The sequence below is a fragment of the Catharus ustulatus genome, chromosome 1, assembly GCF_009819885.2.
Source record: "Catharus ustulatus isolate bCatUst1 chromosome 1, bCatUst1.pri.v2, whole genome shotgun sequence".
NCBI classification, from domain to species: Eukaryota; Metazoa; Chordata; class Aves; order Passeriformes; family Turdidae; genus Catharus; species Catharus ustulatus.
Window position 1 is genome coordinate 37506078 of NC_046221.1, and position 17932 is coordinate 37524009.

The 17932-nt window shown below is 36.3% G+C and overlaps 1 protein-coding gene across 7 annotated transcripts in view; it reads right to left on the minus strand.

The window, feature by feature from the left end:
• The window catches only part of LOC116993544 (TBC1 domain family member 5-like), a 325432-nt gene that overhangs the window by 283883 nt on the left and 23617 nt on the right, over nt 1–17932 (minus strand). For all 7 annotated transcript variants that reach the window (XM_033054285.2, XM_033054293.2, XM_033054308.2 and 4 more), the window contains exon 2: nt 8769–8830. The gene's annotated coding sequence lies outside the window, so the exon portion shown is untranslated. The remainder of the gene's footprint in view (nt 1–8768; nt 8831–17932) is intronic.

The window sequence follows — 17932 nt, forward strand, 5'->3', positions numbered from 1 at the left end:
GTTCGTTACTGCCTCCTACCCACTTCAATTGCCTTTTTTTCACTCCTTCCTTGAACTAGCACTAATGTAGTATGATCAGAAAATTAACATAGAGTAAAATTAACATAGTAAAAGAACGCCTGGATGCACAAGTTGCATGAAAACACATGACTAGGAACAGGGGCTTAGCAAGGCTACCTTCTTCAGTACCTGAAGTGGTCCTCGCAAAGAGTCATCATTATTATGCTTCAGTTTAGACTGCAGAGTAGTATTTATTCAAACAATAACTAACCTAGCTGTCCCAGAACAAAGGTAGCTGAAAAAGCACCTAATACTGATCAAGAAAGCACAGAATTCTCCTGTTATCTGTATCATTTCCATTTTCAGCTAAAAGCAAAATTTAGTCACTCAGTAGTAGCCAGAATATTTTTCTAATTCACTTGTCCACATAAACTGAAGTTGTCAAAGGAATTTTGACATTGCAAACTGAAAGCAAGGTGCACAATCTCTCCTAAAAGACAAATGCGCAAGGAACCAAGAATCTTAGGCTTACTTTAAGATTTGAATGTTTTACAGGAAAAAAAACAAAACAAAACAAGAAAACCACTAATCTTCTGGGTTCTTTTACTTTTAAAAAAGTTAATCTTTCTAAATGGTTTTCCATAATTTCCATTAGCAACAACTGTGAAAGCTGATCCGCATCTCCTCCAAAACTGCAAACTTACACTATTGGTTTGCATTTAGCTATTTAGCAATATTGCCTTTCTGAGGTCAGCTTAATCCCATAATTAACAGTTTTATATCATTAATAGCCCTTTCTTTTCATTTAGAGCATTTTGCCACACAATCTTTTCATATTGTTGGTTCACAGAGCAAAATATCTACCTTTTTGCTTCTGAATTTTTCTGAGCTCTGCTCCGTCCTAAGCCACCACCAGCACACTCACCTTGATTCTCTCAAATTACTCTAATGAGCTCAGTTTAAGATCAGGATTCTTTGTTCATAAGGACCACTGGTCAGACTGAGCTTTCCTTTGGAAAGCAAATCTAATTTACCCTTTTTCTACAGTGCTGACATATACCTTAAAGCAGGACAACCTGAACAGTCCTATGGTCAAGATTATCCAGCAATTTAAAAAGATCACTGCTTCAAATTGATAGAAAGAAGACAGAAGAGGAAAAGAGAAAAGATCTTTCAAAAACAGCTGTAGCCTGTAAAAGGAATTAGCATGAATGACTGTAGGGAAAATATCAGCAATAGACTTTGAAGAAATCTGGCTTGGGTCACTGAAAAGAAAACAGAGGCAGATGCTAGGCTGCCTGGCCCAGGTCACTGCAGGGAGAACAACAGCTGGTTGTGCGAGTCTTGCCCAGGACTCAGAGTTGGTGCTTGATTCTACTGTGCAATTATTCAATATCTCCTTGATGATTTTAGTATAGGAGAAAAACTGAAAACAAGATGGATTTTTTTTCCTTTGGCAGGAGCTATGACAAATTGAACCATTTATTTAGTAACAATACTTCTCCTCTGTGTACATCCAACAAAAGAGTTCAAATGTGGACTGTCTACAAAGATCTTCCTCTGAAATAAGTAAGAGTTTTTGAAGTGCTCTACCAAGTTATCAACATTTTAACAGCTCTCTTAAAAGCTGTTTCATAGTGCAGATACTTTCAAGACCATCTATAGACTCCATATTAACTGCAGTATATTCTAAGACATTTTATTTTCACATTCAAACAGGGGTCAGAAGAGGGAGTGTCCTCTGATCAATGTGTCCCCAATCACTTTTAGTTGAGAGTTTAAAAATTCCCTTTTTTAACCCACCAAGCAATGTTCAATTAAACTTAGGGGAGTTGTAAATCCATTCAAGGCTATTATTAAAACCTCTACCATTGTAATTTCTGGATTATGTTACAGAAAACTGAACTCACATTACAGATACTGTTAAGCAAAAGAGAATTTTTAAAGTAAATTTTTCCATGATTGCCCAGCTCCCCATTTCATGACTCATGCATTCCTTCCAATCATATTATTCATCACTCCTTTTCATGAAGGCAAGAAATTATAAATGATTACCATCTTGATTTGTCTGAGCACAGAAAAAAGTATCTTTAGAATCAATGGACAGCTCTACTCAATAGATCAGCTAGTTATTCAAAATACGTTTCACTAAAAATGCAGAATATGCCTTCAGATGTGCCTGTAGTTTTACTAATTGTTCCAAGAATGTATAGCAAGCACATGCATACAATAAAGGCTCTCTAAGAAAGAATCTTAAGAATAGCACTATTTTAGGTGAGAAAAAAAAAGATTTAATTTTTTTGAGGTTGTTACCTAAATTAACTTCTTAATTCCAAGTTATTCACTCCCAATTAATACAGGCATTTATTAGTAGACACAGCAAGGAAAATAAAACTCTTCAGAAATTGTGAATGAAAATGTTAAGAAAATTATCTTTTGAGCCAACTATAAAAAAAGGTATCTTAGATACACCTAACAGAGAAATAAAACACCAACTGTATAGAAAATGAACTGTACAGAAACAGAAAAAATAAAAAAGTAAATAGAAAAGTTTAAATCATATTAATTTCATGCTGAAGCTTACTATACAAAATTCAAGTTCTGTAGTACTAATCTAAAACCTTTTGTGTGAAATGTTGGAGGTCAGATAAATATGTCTAAAATGGGACTGCTCCAGATGCCTTAGATCTTTTAAAATTCTGGTCAACTGAAACATGGCACTAACTACACACATACACTGACACACAGAAACATGAGAATCAATATAAACAGTAGTCAGGGAGAATAACAAAGCTCTTCACACTTAATATTTTTGCTGGTTTTGTAACTACTGTAAGTTTGCTTATCCTCAGAGTAAGGAATGTTAAAGCCAGCTATAACCAGATGTCAAATGCTAGCACGGATAAAGAAATAGCCTAAAATGAATGTTTACAAAATATAATGCTGTAGAGAATATATTCATCATCTTCAGTGCTATATCAGCTTGTCATAAGTTACACTTAAATGTTTACAAGATCAGAATTTCAGCTGAAAGGAAAAACCTATTTCAATAAAGTCACCACACTAGGCATAGCCTTCTTCACTGAACTTCTTGACTCTTCACTGTACCGCTAGTAAGATGTTAGAAGCTCTTTCTGGTAGGCATCTTAATGCATATGGTAAAGATAATATACCTACATATGGCAGGACAAGGTATGCTGGTCGTATTCTACAAGCCTGCTAACTTCACTCAAATAAGGGGAAGTTACACTAGAAAATCTGATTTTTAGCTTCTCTCAGCACTGGAGACAGAATGAAGAAGACTGAGATATTCTGACTACCACCACACTGCTAGTAAGTTGAATCCAAAGTAGACGTGTCTTGTCAGCATTGGCAAACTTGCAAAGTACTCCTTATCTAGAGATCACCAAATTCATTAAAACATATTTCAATAAGAAACAGAATCAGCAAAAACATTTGGGATTTGAGGCTGCTAAACTTAACAAGCGATATTTCTTAAGATGCTAGTCACCTTTTAGGTGCTACCCATTCCCCACAGTTAACATAAATTTAAAAAAAAACCCCACCAAATATTACTTGAAGTTTATATAATATTCATTGCCATTACTGAAATATAACTAGTGACTGTAGTTCTCATGTGGATTTATTTCACTGCCTGCAAAATAGGAGGCATTTCCTCTTCAGGAAATACATCACAATACCTGGACAGTTTATGTCAGGTGACTTTATGAATATTCTATAGAAGAAGTGAGAAGGGGAGATACTGTAAAACGAAAAAATATTAGATTGCAGTTTACACTATGAACATCTGAGAAGCCATATTTTGCATAAAAAAACCAAAACAATGATAACTGCAAACAGAACAATTCACAATTTACAATGTGAATATTTAATCATGCAGACATACCTTTAAACTTCTTTCAGACAAAAAGGTAACATTTTTCATACAGTGAAAACTATACTAATAAATGCACAAATATTGTTGTAAGTAGGTAGATATCTTGATAATATGATCAAATTATTCACATCTGTAATTGCTTTCAGATGCCCAACACAAAAGACCCTGTGCTCTTAATAACCCACTGCTGCTGCCAACATTAAGCCTGGAAATTCCTACCATCTTACTATTGCTTACTATGGTTACACCACTTCTCTCAAAATCACATCTTCCTACAGCTGCAGCCTCCCTGTGCAATCCTTAGTTCAAGTCAGGAACAAATGCTTATTCCTTTTGGACCATGCTGTAGAGTGCAATCATGGACCAGGTCTGGTAACGTCTTGCCGGTTGTACCTACTCCCTCTTGCAGACATTATCTTTCTAAGCAGTGCTGCAAAGATTTTTCTGTGAAACACACAGAATTTCTACTAGCTTGAGGCTTCTCATTTTGTTAGGTGTTTTTAGCCAAGGTTTTACTAAAATCCATATTTCATGTGAACTTGTATTTTAAATAATGTTTGGAACATCTCTTTTTAAAATATCAGACTTTCATCACTGTCAGCTCTGATGAATCCTAGATCCCTTAACACAGACTTCCAAAATGCCTTGCAAAGCAGCTACCCTACAAAATGAAACAGAATTTGAATATTCTTTTTACAAAGCCAACGCATGTGTTTGGTCACAAATACTGGATTATTTTTCTAGTATTTCCTTCTTTTTAAACTTGTAAAGTTTGATCTGAGAGAGTGCTGATCCCTATTCTGTGAAGCAAGCTAGCATCATTAGGATGACAAAATCAAGTCTTATTGTGGCAAGAAGAAACATCATTTAGTGTCAACAACATACTGCTATTGATTTGAACTCCTCCTTGCCTCACGGGTGAAATAACAAGCTCCTACACACAGACTCTCTAAGCATACCAATAGAGGAAAGAGGCAAGAAAAATACTAAAAATGGCTGTATTAAAGATACAACAGGAAATATGTGAGTCATGAGATGCAAATTCTTTTATCTGTATGAAACAAATTGAAGAAGAGCTTAATATGGCTTCTGCAATTTCTATGGAGTTAGATTAGAACAGAAATATACCTACCAATAATACACCAGATTTAGGCTTCCCAACCAGTATCTCCTAACTGTTCAACACTCTCTGTGAAACAAGTCAGCTTCATGTTCATTATCTAATACTTCCTAATCATTTTTCTAAAATGTTGCCTTATTTTAGCATCCTGGTTCACCATTTCAGCAGAAATTATCCTTTAACAATACTTGTAGGATCTCATTAAAGCAGAGCTAAAAAACTGTCAACACAGCCAGGTCAATTCTTTTCCTATTTCTGAACAGACCCTAATTCAGAAAAGGAAAATGTATCTTTCTTTTCAAAATATACAGAAAAGCAGAAACCCAAGGACATGCAACATCGATATAACTATCACTTAGCACAGTGCCCTGGTTTTGGTTCCAATGGAGTTCATTTCCTTCTACAGTGGCTGGTAGAGAGCTGTGTTTTGGATTTAGGATGAGAATAATGTTGATAACACACTGATGTTTTAGTGTTTAGGGTAAAGCCAAAGGACTTTTCAGTGTCTCATGCTCTGCCAGTGTGGAAGTTTACAAGAAGCTGGAAGGAGCACAGCCAGAACCACTGATCCAAACTGGCCAAAGGGAAATTCCATACCACAAAACATGATGTCCAGTAAATACACTGGGGGAAGTTGACCAGAAGAGGCCAATCACTGCTCAAGAAGAGACACAAGTTGGGGGTCAATCAGCAGGTGGTGAGCAATTTTATCTTTTAAAATAATTTTTCTTGGGTTTTATTCCTTCTCTCTTTTTTCTCTCTTCTCATTACTATTACTACTATATTTTACTTCATTTGAAATTTTATTTCAAAATCTTATGGGTTTTACCTTTTTACAATTCTACTCCTCGTCCCATCATGGCAGAGAGGAGAGTGAGTGAGGGGCTACAAAGTACTTGGTTGCCAGCTGGGTTAAACCACAACACACATCAATAGTTCCTTTTCTAGAACTTAAAGCTGTGTATTTAAGCAAATCTGCAAACTAAAAAATGTAGTGAGATAAAACACTACTTGTGTTGACTAACTGCACCCAAAATTTAAGCTAATTTCAAACATTTTTGTAGCATCAATTTAGCCTGCTAGAATTCCATAGTCTATCTTTTAAAACATGAACAAAGTAATATACAAGGCATAAAAAATTACTTCAAGATAACTTCCTTGTTAAAAATACTGAAGTATAGGGAACAAAGCTATTTACATACCACATCCAGAAAATGGATGAGGTGTGAAAGAAATCTCTTGTTTAATGTGACCTTTGGCTGTACTTTCACTTGTCATCATTATGAAGTAGCTACTCTCAGTGCCAACACATAAGCTGGGTTATATTATCCCATAACAGTAGTAGCACATCTTTCAGGGAGTGTTTCATACTTCAAGAAACTGGTGGCAGAATGCACTGACAGCACTTACCTTTGTAGCTGCTTATAATAGGTCTTATTCAACAATAAGACCTCATTTACAAAAGGAAATAAGAGTGTACTAAATTTCAGAGAGCATATCGCATAAACTAGGATATGTTGAGGAACTCCCTTGGAGTTCTCAGCTTCAGTGAAAACATTCAAATAAGGAGAAATGTAAATTCCAGATTGGAACTCTGCCCCAAATAATAATATTCAGAGCTTTGTTACTGTGCACAGACCAAAAATACTGCATCATTAAGATCTGCAACATACTTGACTTTTCTTAACGCATATAATTAAGAAAATATTTCTGGAAAGCAAATGAATTTGAAATTCAAGTAAGATTAATAGAACAAATACAACAAATTTACGTTTTATACAATGGTAGCAAGCTGCAGAATAAAAATCAGTAGTTATCATTATCTAAAGCTGTTCATCTAACACCACAGAGAGAAAAAACTATTGATACATACTGTACACACATTTTTATCCATGTATATAAATCAAAGGAAACAGCTTCCTTTAAGGCAAGCATATGAAGATACTAAAGCAAGATACAAATTAAATATTCATACATTCAATATTTCAAAATAAGGAATTTGGATATACACATGCATAATTTAAGTTCTATAGTGAAACCTGTCTACAGAGGCCATTTCTACTGTATTTCAACAGCACTGAAACTTGAAATGTACAATGCAGCCTTTCCATGCTGTGTTAAAACTTTAAAGTATATAGTAATTCATTTCAAGCACTAAACATAGAATAAAGGGCACATTATGCACATGGCACTTCTGCAGAGGAACTGCTGCTTTGCCCTATTCATTACAGCTCTGAAACAGGGCTGTCAGTCCTGCAAGGTGATTTCAGACTGCCCAAGGTACTCACTGGGAACCGAGGCCAAACAGCCAACTTCAGGAACAAGGTGGCTCACTAGTCCTGAAGAGCCCCTCAGTCAGAACTGACTCCAAGTCAAATTCTGAACCCAGGCACCAATTTTGAACTCTGTTGAGCTGATGCTCATACCTAAAGCCTGAAATTGGTCCCTTACAATGCCTTTATATATTCACTCAAGTCTCTGCAGAGTAAAGGTATTTCAGATCTTTTTGATTGGCAGAGGAAAGGAAGACAAAACCAAGCTTCACACTATGTTGTGCACTAGAAATTATTCTTTGTGATCACAGAACCTGAAAGTAGTTTCCATACAACAAAACAGGCATGTTAAATTTGAAGAGTTTATAAATTCCTGTGCATGCAAAAAACACAGGGAGAAAAAAATACCCTTACTACCCACCTTCCTTCCTTCAGTATGTATCTCTTTCTGCATGTCTAAAGATACCACCATTCCTCCCCATGTATTTAAAACCTTGCCATGGAAAAAGAACTCTCCATATGGGTTACTAATGTGAATATTTTATTTCCTTATTAAAAGTTAAATGTATTAGTTCAAATATCAAAAGCCTCATTTTAAAAACATCCATTTTATTGGGACAAAAATATATGTTAACTGCAAGAATAATTAAAGAGTACTTATTAAGGGGAAATAAAAGTACTCTGTTTCTACACTGTTTAAAGTAAACATTTATCTTTGCCCCTTAAAGGTCACTCACTTGATCTCGACATACCTATGAAATCATAGGAGCAAAAGTTCAGTAAGTAGAAAAGCGGTCTTAACCAATATAAAACTAAACAAAATTAGTATCTACATGGTAAATTACTTCATTGAAAACCATCTATGGATTCTGCAAAGAATATACTTTTGCCTTAGAGCTAGTACTTTAATTTTCAAGAACCAAGAAAAAAAAAATCAAAACTAGTCAGTAACAATGCAGCGTTGAAAAGCAATAAACTCAAAATTAAGTTATAAATAATTTAAAGCATGTCATGAAGATGTATTAATAATTCATCAGATAAATAATTTACTAAATAATCAAATAAATAAATAATGAAATACATAAATAAATCAGCAAATAAATAATTCTGCAAAATAACCTAAACAATAAGTCACTAAAATAAATGACAAACCTACAAAACTACAATGATTTTCTAAATTCTGATAGTTTTAAATAAACAAATGTATATAAACTAGATCAATCTTTGGTGGATAGAGAAATATTTTTCATTGCTATTGGTGAATTCCTGATTACACTGCACAAGGATACAATTTTAGATTTTACAAGAGTGCAGTTTTTCCCTCGTAAATTATTAACATGATTGCTACAATACATCCTGCTCAGTATTTTACATGTAATCCCTTTATGTAGCTCATTTTTCCCCCAAAACATGAAAATCTCCTTACAACATTCTTAATTCACATATTTCCTTTTTTTTTCCTGGGTGCAGTACTTACAAGACTGCAGTAGCCTTCTTGGTCGTTCTCTTATTGTCTTCTGCAAACCTTCAGAAGTTTTGCTGCAGGGGAAAAACAAGTAGAATAACCTTAATTATTACAGATGGTATCTCATTCATTAGCAGATGACAACATTTTATTTGAAAGCACAAGAAAAGCTGTTTTATAATTCTACAAAGCAACTTAATGTGAAACAACCATTACAGTTTGCAGACTACGGAAAGTTTTTAGAAGTCTTTGGTGGAATGAGTTCAAGCAGACTGAGGCCTGTTTCTTGTATTTAAGCTGACACACAATCTGTGCAAACTGGCACTAATTCAGATGTAAAGACAAACCACGAGAAGGACAAAATACTTGGCTGACATCTAATGTTATCCTTGATTTTGGAAGTTCATAGTCCTTGAAAGAATATAGTGAGATCATTTAATATCCACTATCTAAGTACATTCAATTTAATTAGAATACTGCACTCTAAGCCAGCATTGGTACTACAAAGGTCAAAATCTACTCTTCTCCTCAATCAATTTTCAGTCTCCATTTATTTTAATGAATAATACTGACAGTCACCATAGCTTTCTTCAAAGTGGTACTCTGTAAATATAGCTATTGAAGAAATGGGCCACAAGTGTAATCATGTTATCAACTTTTATCCATTCTGTCAAAAAGATTACAGTAATTTCACGATTACAAGCCGCACTGACTATAAGCTGCATCTCTGGGTGTTGGCAAACATTTTGTTCTTTATCCATACACAAGCCACAACCAATTATAAGCCGCTCTGTCATTTGCATGCAACAGTCGCCAAATAGCAACAGAATCATGGGATGGTGGGGTTTATTGGTTCGGCTTGGGCTGTGAGGGCTTGGGGTTGCCGACAGGGCCAGGTGGCCAGCTTGGCGCTGCCGCTCGGCGGGGCCGCTCGGGGCCGGCCGCCGCTGCCGCTGGGCTCGCTCGCCCTGGCCCGGTGCTGCGCCGCGGTGGCAGGGGGGGCACAGAGCCCACCGGCACCCACAGCAGTGGTGGGAGGCGGGGATGGAGCCCGCTGGCACCCACGGCGGTGGTAGGAGGGGAAGGAGCCCCCTGCCTCCCCCCGAGCTGCGGGGCCAGCAGGAGGGAGCCCCCCGTCTCTCCCCTGGGCTGCACTGCCTGAAGAAGGGAGTCCCCCGCCTTCCCCCCCCCGCCCCGCGCTGCCTGCACGAAGCCTGGCTCCACCCGCCACGCAACAGAGTAACCAATGTGTAACAATTGGGTAAAGCCGGGTTTTACTGGCAGGTTGCTCGATTCAGCACCTCGGTTTGCACTTCCGGGGTTGGAAATGTCAGAAAATTATTCACATATTAGCCGTCCCTCAGTGTAAGCCGCATTTCCGGTGTGGGAGCAAAATTTTAGTCAAAATGGTGCAGCTTGTATTCATGAAATTACTGTATTTGCTTTCTTCCATAACATATACTACATACGGGAAACAGACAGACAGTTTTACAAACCATGCTACTGACATGGAATCTTTATCTCTGTACTGGGCTGTAAAATGAAGGAATACATCAAACCTGAAGTTATATATTGTATACATGCACAGGTTTTTGCTACTTGTTTCAAAGGAAGTCAGTGTACAGTGCTGTTTCTGCAAGTAATATCTCAAATTGCTGATGGTGCTGCTGTATTTCAGCATTTAAAAGCATGAAAGATAATTTACTCTCAAAACTACCTGGGCACGTTATATTTAACAAGTCTCAAATTCTCTTTAGGGATTATAATAAGAAAACACTTTGCTTAATCATAAATTTTATATTTATCTTGGCTAAACACCCTCCTTTGGATAGACTGCCATGTTTTGTCAAGAAAAATCAACACAGTGGAAATGAAGTACTTGTTCTGTTGTGTGGTCATTCAAAAGAGTGTGTACAACTAATGTAAATGTGCACCAGCGCTGCTGATAATTTCACGCTCTCATACACTCATTTCAATTTGCTTTAAAAAGGACTATTCCTCCTGGCTAAATATAGTCATCATGAAAAAGCATACCTTCCCTTTCAGCTAATAACACTGCAAGCCCCAAGACACAATAGTACAAAAACTTCTATATTTTAAGGAACCTGAAGTACTTTCTTCTCACAGTACGTGTGTCTGAAGTGGGACAAATGAGACTGGGTTTTTTTATCAATGTATTCTCATTTAGTGTACAGATTTCTCTTTGAAAATGACAACTCTTACCCAAACCACATCTCTGAATCCCATCCAGCCCCAAAACAAATCATATATATCCCAAATGCTTTTTTTAAAAAGCAATGGGTCCTTGTAAAAGCAGCCTACACTTTCACACATTAAAAGATTTTGAGGATTACCGGGACATACAATGGCTCTGGAGGTTCTGGAATCAGACCTTCTATAGGAAGAATCATTTAGTCATAGAGCATTCATCTGCAGCTTTGGAGCCTCTGGTAGCAGTGATTTTTCACCAATGAGTTACACTAGAGCTAAAACTGTAATTATAGTTACTGATGTCTTAAACCCAAATTTTTTCTTCCTTTTTACATATTTTTAAATTACTTCCATGTTTAATTTGGGCTTCTAACCTGTGGTTACAGAACTCACCTCCTCACACAACTACTTCTGCCTATAAGCTGGAGGGTCATAATTACCTGCTCAAATAAGACATGTAAATCATTAAAAGAGGGACAGAAACCAGCCAATAACCTGGGGTACTACCACCTTTCACCCACTTGCAATCACATGCAAATTCCACCCTACACAAGAGAAAAAGACAGAAAGTGAATTTGATTCCCTTCCTCTCTTCTGCCAGCTGGTCCTTCCCCCGCTCCCCCCTAGCCCTCAAACATCATATAGGTGCCTTACATCATGCAGCTCATGAGGAAGATTTGTCAACAGAAGACTAAAGCAGAAGGCACTGATGCTCAGGTATACTTCACAGAGAAGGACAGCAAAAATCAGGTAATCACGTGCATTCTCTACTTGGCCCAATCTGGGCCTCCCAACAGGGAGGCTCCCTTGCTGTCACTCAAGTTAATTTGGGTGTTAATTCAAGGAACTGGATCGTACCCCACACCTAAGAATAAATTTCAAATATTTACAATGGCAAAATTATGAAACAGGCTCACAGTAAAAGGACTGAGTAACAAAGTTATTTCATTCTCCACCTTTTGATATTACCGTTATCAGAAAGTTTCTTAGTTTGGAGGCACAAATCAGACTAAAAGAAACCACATACTGCTGTCTCCTTTTTTTTTTTTGAGAACACATGAATATAGGAAACAGGGAAATTTTAGAAAGAGATTGTCATGTAATATCAAAATTTAGGATTTTTTTAATACTCAGGAGTAAACATAGGGAGAAGGAGAAAGGCTGGACAGAGCTGCTTAACCAGATGATAGTTAATGTAAGTTAATGTAACCACTACATTCTGACCCACTTTACAAAGATTCCTGGAATTGTTATAAAGTTACACAAAATATTTTGCATTATTAAAAAAAAATAAAAGAAAATAGATCTGCAATTGTTTATTATATTTAGGAAAGACTATTTGTTTGGTCCACTTAACACAGAAAGATACTTTTGTGACACAGTACAGTACCTCATAAAAACTTTATATGTATCTGATTTTTTTTAATCATAAAAAGTAAAAATATAGTTTTTAGACATATTGATAAAACTAACTAAAAACTTGTAAAGTAACTCAGTCCTACACAGTTACAGAATAATTTTTAGTATGTCCTTGGTAAAAACTTTCGAGTATTTCTGAATAACTTTTTAACCAGCTTCTTCCAATTGCCTCTAAGGTAAAAATCAATTCTAAAATATGGAAACAGAGCAAAATGTTAAATCCCAAACTACTGAATCAACTCCTATCAATATAAGACATAGTTCATTTGACTGTTACGACCCACATTTCCTAGTAGATTTTTAGATAAAAACAAGTAGATTACCAGCAAAGGTTTATCTCAAATTCCCACATGTACCGCATGCCACATTAAATATATGCAAATCAACCTCTTTCTCCTCTAGTTTTTTTGAGCTGACAACTCATATGACCTGAAGCCATGGTTAACGATTACAATTATTTAACTTTCATATTTATACAATCAGTCATCAGATATGCATGTTAATTGATTTTAACAGATAGTTTTGTATTCTAATGATCAACAGTAAGTGTACATTTTACCAACTTCTTGATTTATAAGAAAATAAAAGTTATATCAGTTTTCACAATTAACCCTTCATTATATTGATTTGTAGCATTCAATGGGAATTTCTCAATAATATGTTAACCTGGAAGTATTCCAAAATAAGGAATCGTAATTTTGGTAGTAAAATTTAATTTTATAATTACAGACTCTCTCCTATTGCGTTTAAAATTTATTTAAACAATGCACTGTCAATTTATTAGAATTGATGAAAGATAATTTTTACTTAAGCGGACTGGGCAAACAAGCAGTTTGCAATTATTTAATATACACATTTTACCACTAAAAAGTTCATTTCTTTTTTTCAAAGAACCTTAGTCATGCACTCTTGGACTTTAATAAGCTCCCAGATGACAGAGTACAACACTACATTTAAGATATTTATTTTTCAATAATATGCTTAAGGCCAAAGGGTTCCTCTGTTGTCATCTCTAAATATATTAACTGAACTGTTTGGGTTTTTTTTTTAACATGGCTGAAAATTTATTCTTTGCAATTAAATTTTTATTTTGGATGCCCTATTTCTGGAAGCATAAAATAAGAAATTACAAATTGCACATATTTTCAAGTGAAGAACTGACTATCTTCTAAGATTATACAATGTGCAATCATTACCTTCCACAATTAATGGTTGTTGTTTTTTTAAGTCTATTCATATAAAAGAGTGGATAGTGCATCTTACTCTGAAAGAGATGAGATCATGTCTTGTTCTATAGAAGGACTCTCCCAGTTTAGGCCTTAATTGCTCTTGTACTAACTGATCATGGTGCATCAATTTTGTAAAGCAAGAGCTGTTGGATCCCTTTCTCAGCATATTTTAATACCAGTATAGATATTTCAATTTCTGAAAAATGTAGAATCTTTCTGTTTTCTATAAATAACTGAATGAGGTCAGTTTTTATTCAGGTGAGCTTTGTACACTTCAAGTTCTGCTACTATTCTCCTTTTGTCTGGTAGCTCCAATTAATTTCAAGCGAGATTTATCTACTATGAGATTCTGAGACATTCTCCACAACAAAAAGAGACACGAGCACACTCATGTAGATATAAAATGCTTATTCAAGTTCTTGTAATGGACCAGGGACAGAAGAAACTCTAAGTCACATTGCACAACCATGAATAAGCACCTTAACCCATAAAACACTATTTAATTGGTTTCTCTGATTTTTAAAATGTCTTGATTTCACACTGAACTTAATGTGAAAGTTAGTAAATATATGATGAGATTCTGCTGCTTACTTAATAGCTGTTTTCCTTAAACTAAGGTCTGGTAACATGACAAATACCAATAAGGCAAATAAATTCTCTTCAATTTTTCTCTTACTGCGAAGTAACTACTTGGTCTTCAACAGATCTTGATTTAATTCTAAACATAACGAGACAGTCTGCAGGTCTGCAGAAAGGTGAAATACATTCTACCATAAACACTAACCCTGCTTGAATGCCACAGATTAGTGCAGAAAGACCCTGGTTTCTTTTCTACAATTCAGTGCTATGAAGGCTGAGTGTAAGGTTTAGACTTTTGTAGCCAAAGCAGACCTTAAGATAAATAGAAAGGTGAAGTAAAGATCCTGTACTTATAGGTGGAAATCCAATATAAACAGCAAGAAGAAAATAGTGGAAAATTATATGACAAATATGCTGGCAAAATCTACATATGTATTTTACATGTAGATCTCTAATAAACTTAGAAAATAGACATAATTTCTAGTTTCTAAAAACGTTTTCTATCCCTACCTCTCTTTGAACTTGACTGTTAAAAGTTACAAACCTGGTAATGTCAGCTATGAAGAAAAACAAATAAAATTAAACAACTGCATTATGGATGGGCTCACTCAGCCAAAGAAGTCCTAACCTCCTCATAAATACAGTACATTAATTTACATCATAGTAAATGGGGTTACACCAAACTGCTGAGTGGTCACCAGTGGAGTTCTGCAGGGCTCCATTTTACACCAGAGCTCTTCAGTGTCTTCACAAACTATTTGGATGCAGGACTCAAAGGTATGCTAAGTTTGCTGACAAACTAAATTGGGAGGAGCTGCTGACTCCTTCCATGGCAGAGAGGCCTTTCAGAACCATCTTAGTAAATTAAAGGGCTCAGCAATCATCAGCTGTATGACAATTTACAAGGGCAAATGCTGCATTCTGCAGCTAGGAGAGGGCAACTCTTGATGTAGGGACAGACTGGGGAATGAGAGGGGACAGCAGCCCTGTGGAAAATGACTGGGGGCCCCCATCAGTGGTGAACTGAATCTGACTCAGCAGTGCCCTGGCAGCCAGGAGGATCAACTGTGTCCTGGAGGCATCAGGCACAGCATCACCAGCTGGGCAAGGGAGGGGATTGTCCTGCTGTGCTCAGCACTGGGGTAGCCTCATCTTCAATACTGTGTGCAGTTTTGGGCACCACAACGGAAGAAAGATTTAAAGCTATCAGAGAGTGCAGAGGGCCATAAGGAGGATGCAGGGTCTCGAAGGGAAGACATACAAAGAGCAGCTGAGGTCATTTGGTTTGTTCAGCCTGGAGGAGACTGAGGGGAGACCTGCAGTTACAACTTCCTTGTGAGAGGAAAAGGAGGGGCAGGCACTCATCTCTTCTCTGTGGTGACCAGTGATAGGACACGAGGGAATGGCCTGGAGTTGTGTCAGGGGAGGTTTAGGTTCTTCACCCAGAGAGTAGCTGGGCACTGGAATAGCTCCCCAGGGAAGTGGTCACAGCATTAAGCCTGAGAGAGTTTAAGAAGCTTTTGGACAGCACTCCCAGTACATGGTGTGACTCTTAGGGCTGTACTGTGCAGGGTTGGGAGTTGGACCTGACAATCCCTGTGGGTCCCTTCCCACTCAGGATATTCTTTCATTCTATAATTCATTCAAGTTACAATTTATAGAAACATTTTCACAAGATGCCTGAACCTAGATTAAAGTAGAAACAAAAGAAAATATTGTTTACTACTCACTAGTTTTAAACAGGATGTTAATTGCTCATCTTGAAGATTGATGATTAGAAGTAGCAGATGATTAACAACATTCATTGTATTTACTAAATACTGAGAGGAAACAAAGAGTAGAAAGCAATTGGTGATACTTTCTGATGACAACTTTTACATGAAGAATTGCAACTACAATAAATTCCACAGTTAAAGGTTAAACTAAGGCTATGTGTAGAAAGAAGACCAATAAAACACATTCTGGAAAATTAGAAAATAGCGTACCTAAAAAATGTTCAGTTCTAAGACAAACATGAGTTCAGGGATAGCAAGCCACCATCCAGACACTTTGGATCACTGAGACTATTAAGGGGATTGTGATAGGGACAGCTGAGTGAAAAAAAAATCTGGAACTTCAGTATTAGTGGCTTAGTATCCAACAGTTTATGCATAATCTTAGTCACAAATATGAAGCTGAATCCACGAAACAAAGAAAACCACTTACTATACTGCCCCTGTTGGACAGTTATGTGTCCTCTGGCACTATTTCACATAGAATTAATGGGTACACTGAATACAACTAGGTAGTTAAGTTTAGTTACCTGTATCCACTGGTGATCACATTTGAGCAGATATAATAAAAAATCATCAGGGATAAGGTAAGGGTCTTCCATTGTCCCCAATGTAGAAAGTATAGTCTTTAGAATGTTTTGTTAACTTCATACCAAAAACATTTAACTACTTTGCAACTCACTCTACAACTTCAACAAAATAAAATACATTATCTATCAGCTGGATCAGTTCTTCACAGCCATATGAATCCAGCAAAGGTGCAAGGCATGGAAGGAAAAATACCACAAAACAGAGAGACGACAGAAGAAAATTTTGATCATTTTGATGACAAATTTATCTATGTCCACACACAGGTTATCTAGATGTGATTAAAATCACATTCATAAAAACTCCAACTGTCAATTTGTGAAACAGAAAACGTATGTTTCATTTCCACCAGTACTTGCCCTCCCTATTTTATCATGGTGACTGAATTTCAATGGACTTGATAACATTAAGAAATAGTTATTAAATCTAAAGCCAGCCCACTACTTGGACGCTGCCTGACTATAACGAAGTGGCACATGAATACTGCACAAGTGGCCAAATGCCTCTTCGGACATGAAGGTTCCTTTTGAGACTCCCAGTGTCACCAGAAGAAGGATGCCTTGTGGCATCCAAATGGACAAAACACAGAAACTCCACTGCTAAGAAAAATGAAATGCTGCATAGTTTCTCTTTGAACAAGTAACTATTTTACACAGAATCATCAAGTTACTGAATGCAAACCACAGCAGAAAACTGCTGCAAATTTCAACCCTGTTAGTGGATGCATGAATTTAGGGAAGAGAATGTAAGTATCATCACTGTAGGGCAAAATTGCTGGGTTTTATTTTAAACATGCTTAAACTCAATGTTTTAACTTAAATGTTTAAGAGTGATTTTAGTCTGTAAGTTTTACATCTCTTGCCACCTGAAACTGGTGATCCAAATGTCTGTAATAGCACATCTGAAATGCTGAGTTATATTAATCTCATACTAACTATAGCAGTTCAATTTCAACAAATTTCTCAGGGTTTTTGCATATTGCTGAATAAATGACTCTGGAATTAGCTTACTTTTCTTGCAGGCATTATATGAGATTATTTCTTAGTCTCCTCCTCTTTGATTTAGTACACATCTTCAGATAATTTATTAATGTTCTGGATATCTCATTCATCATCTATTATTACTAGTGTCATAAATTAGAGGAATGGAACAAAGCACTGGACTATATGCTTTTTCTACATTCATCAATAAAACAGCTACCTCTGTTAGCAAACAGTCTGTAAAGTAGTTGGTTTATCCACTAAGATGAGATCAGGAGCAGTTTTTTAACCCAAATCCCAAAACAGATTAGATTTATAATATAAGAGGTTATTAATGAAATAAAAATTAGGGCTGCACTTTAGAATATAAAAGTGTAGAAATAACCAGTCTGTAAACC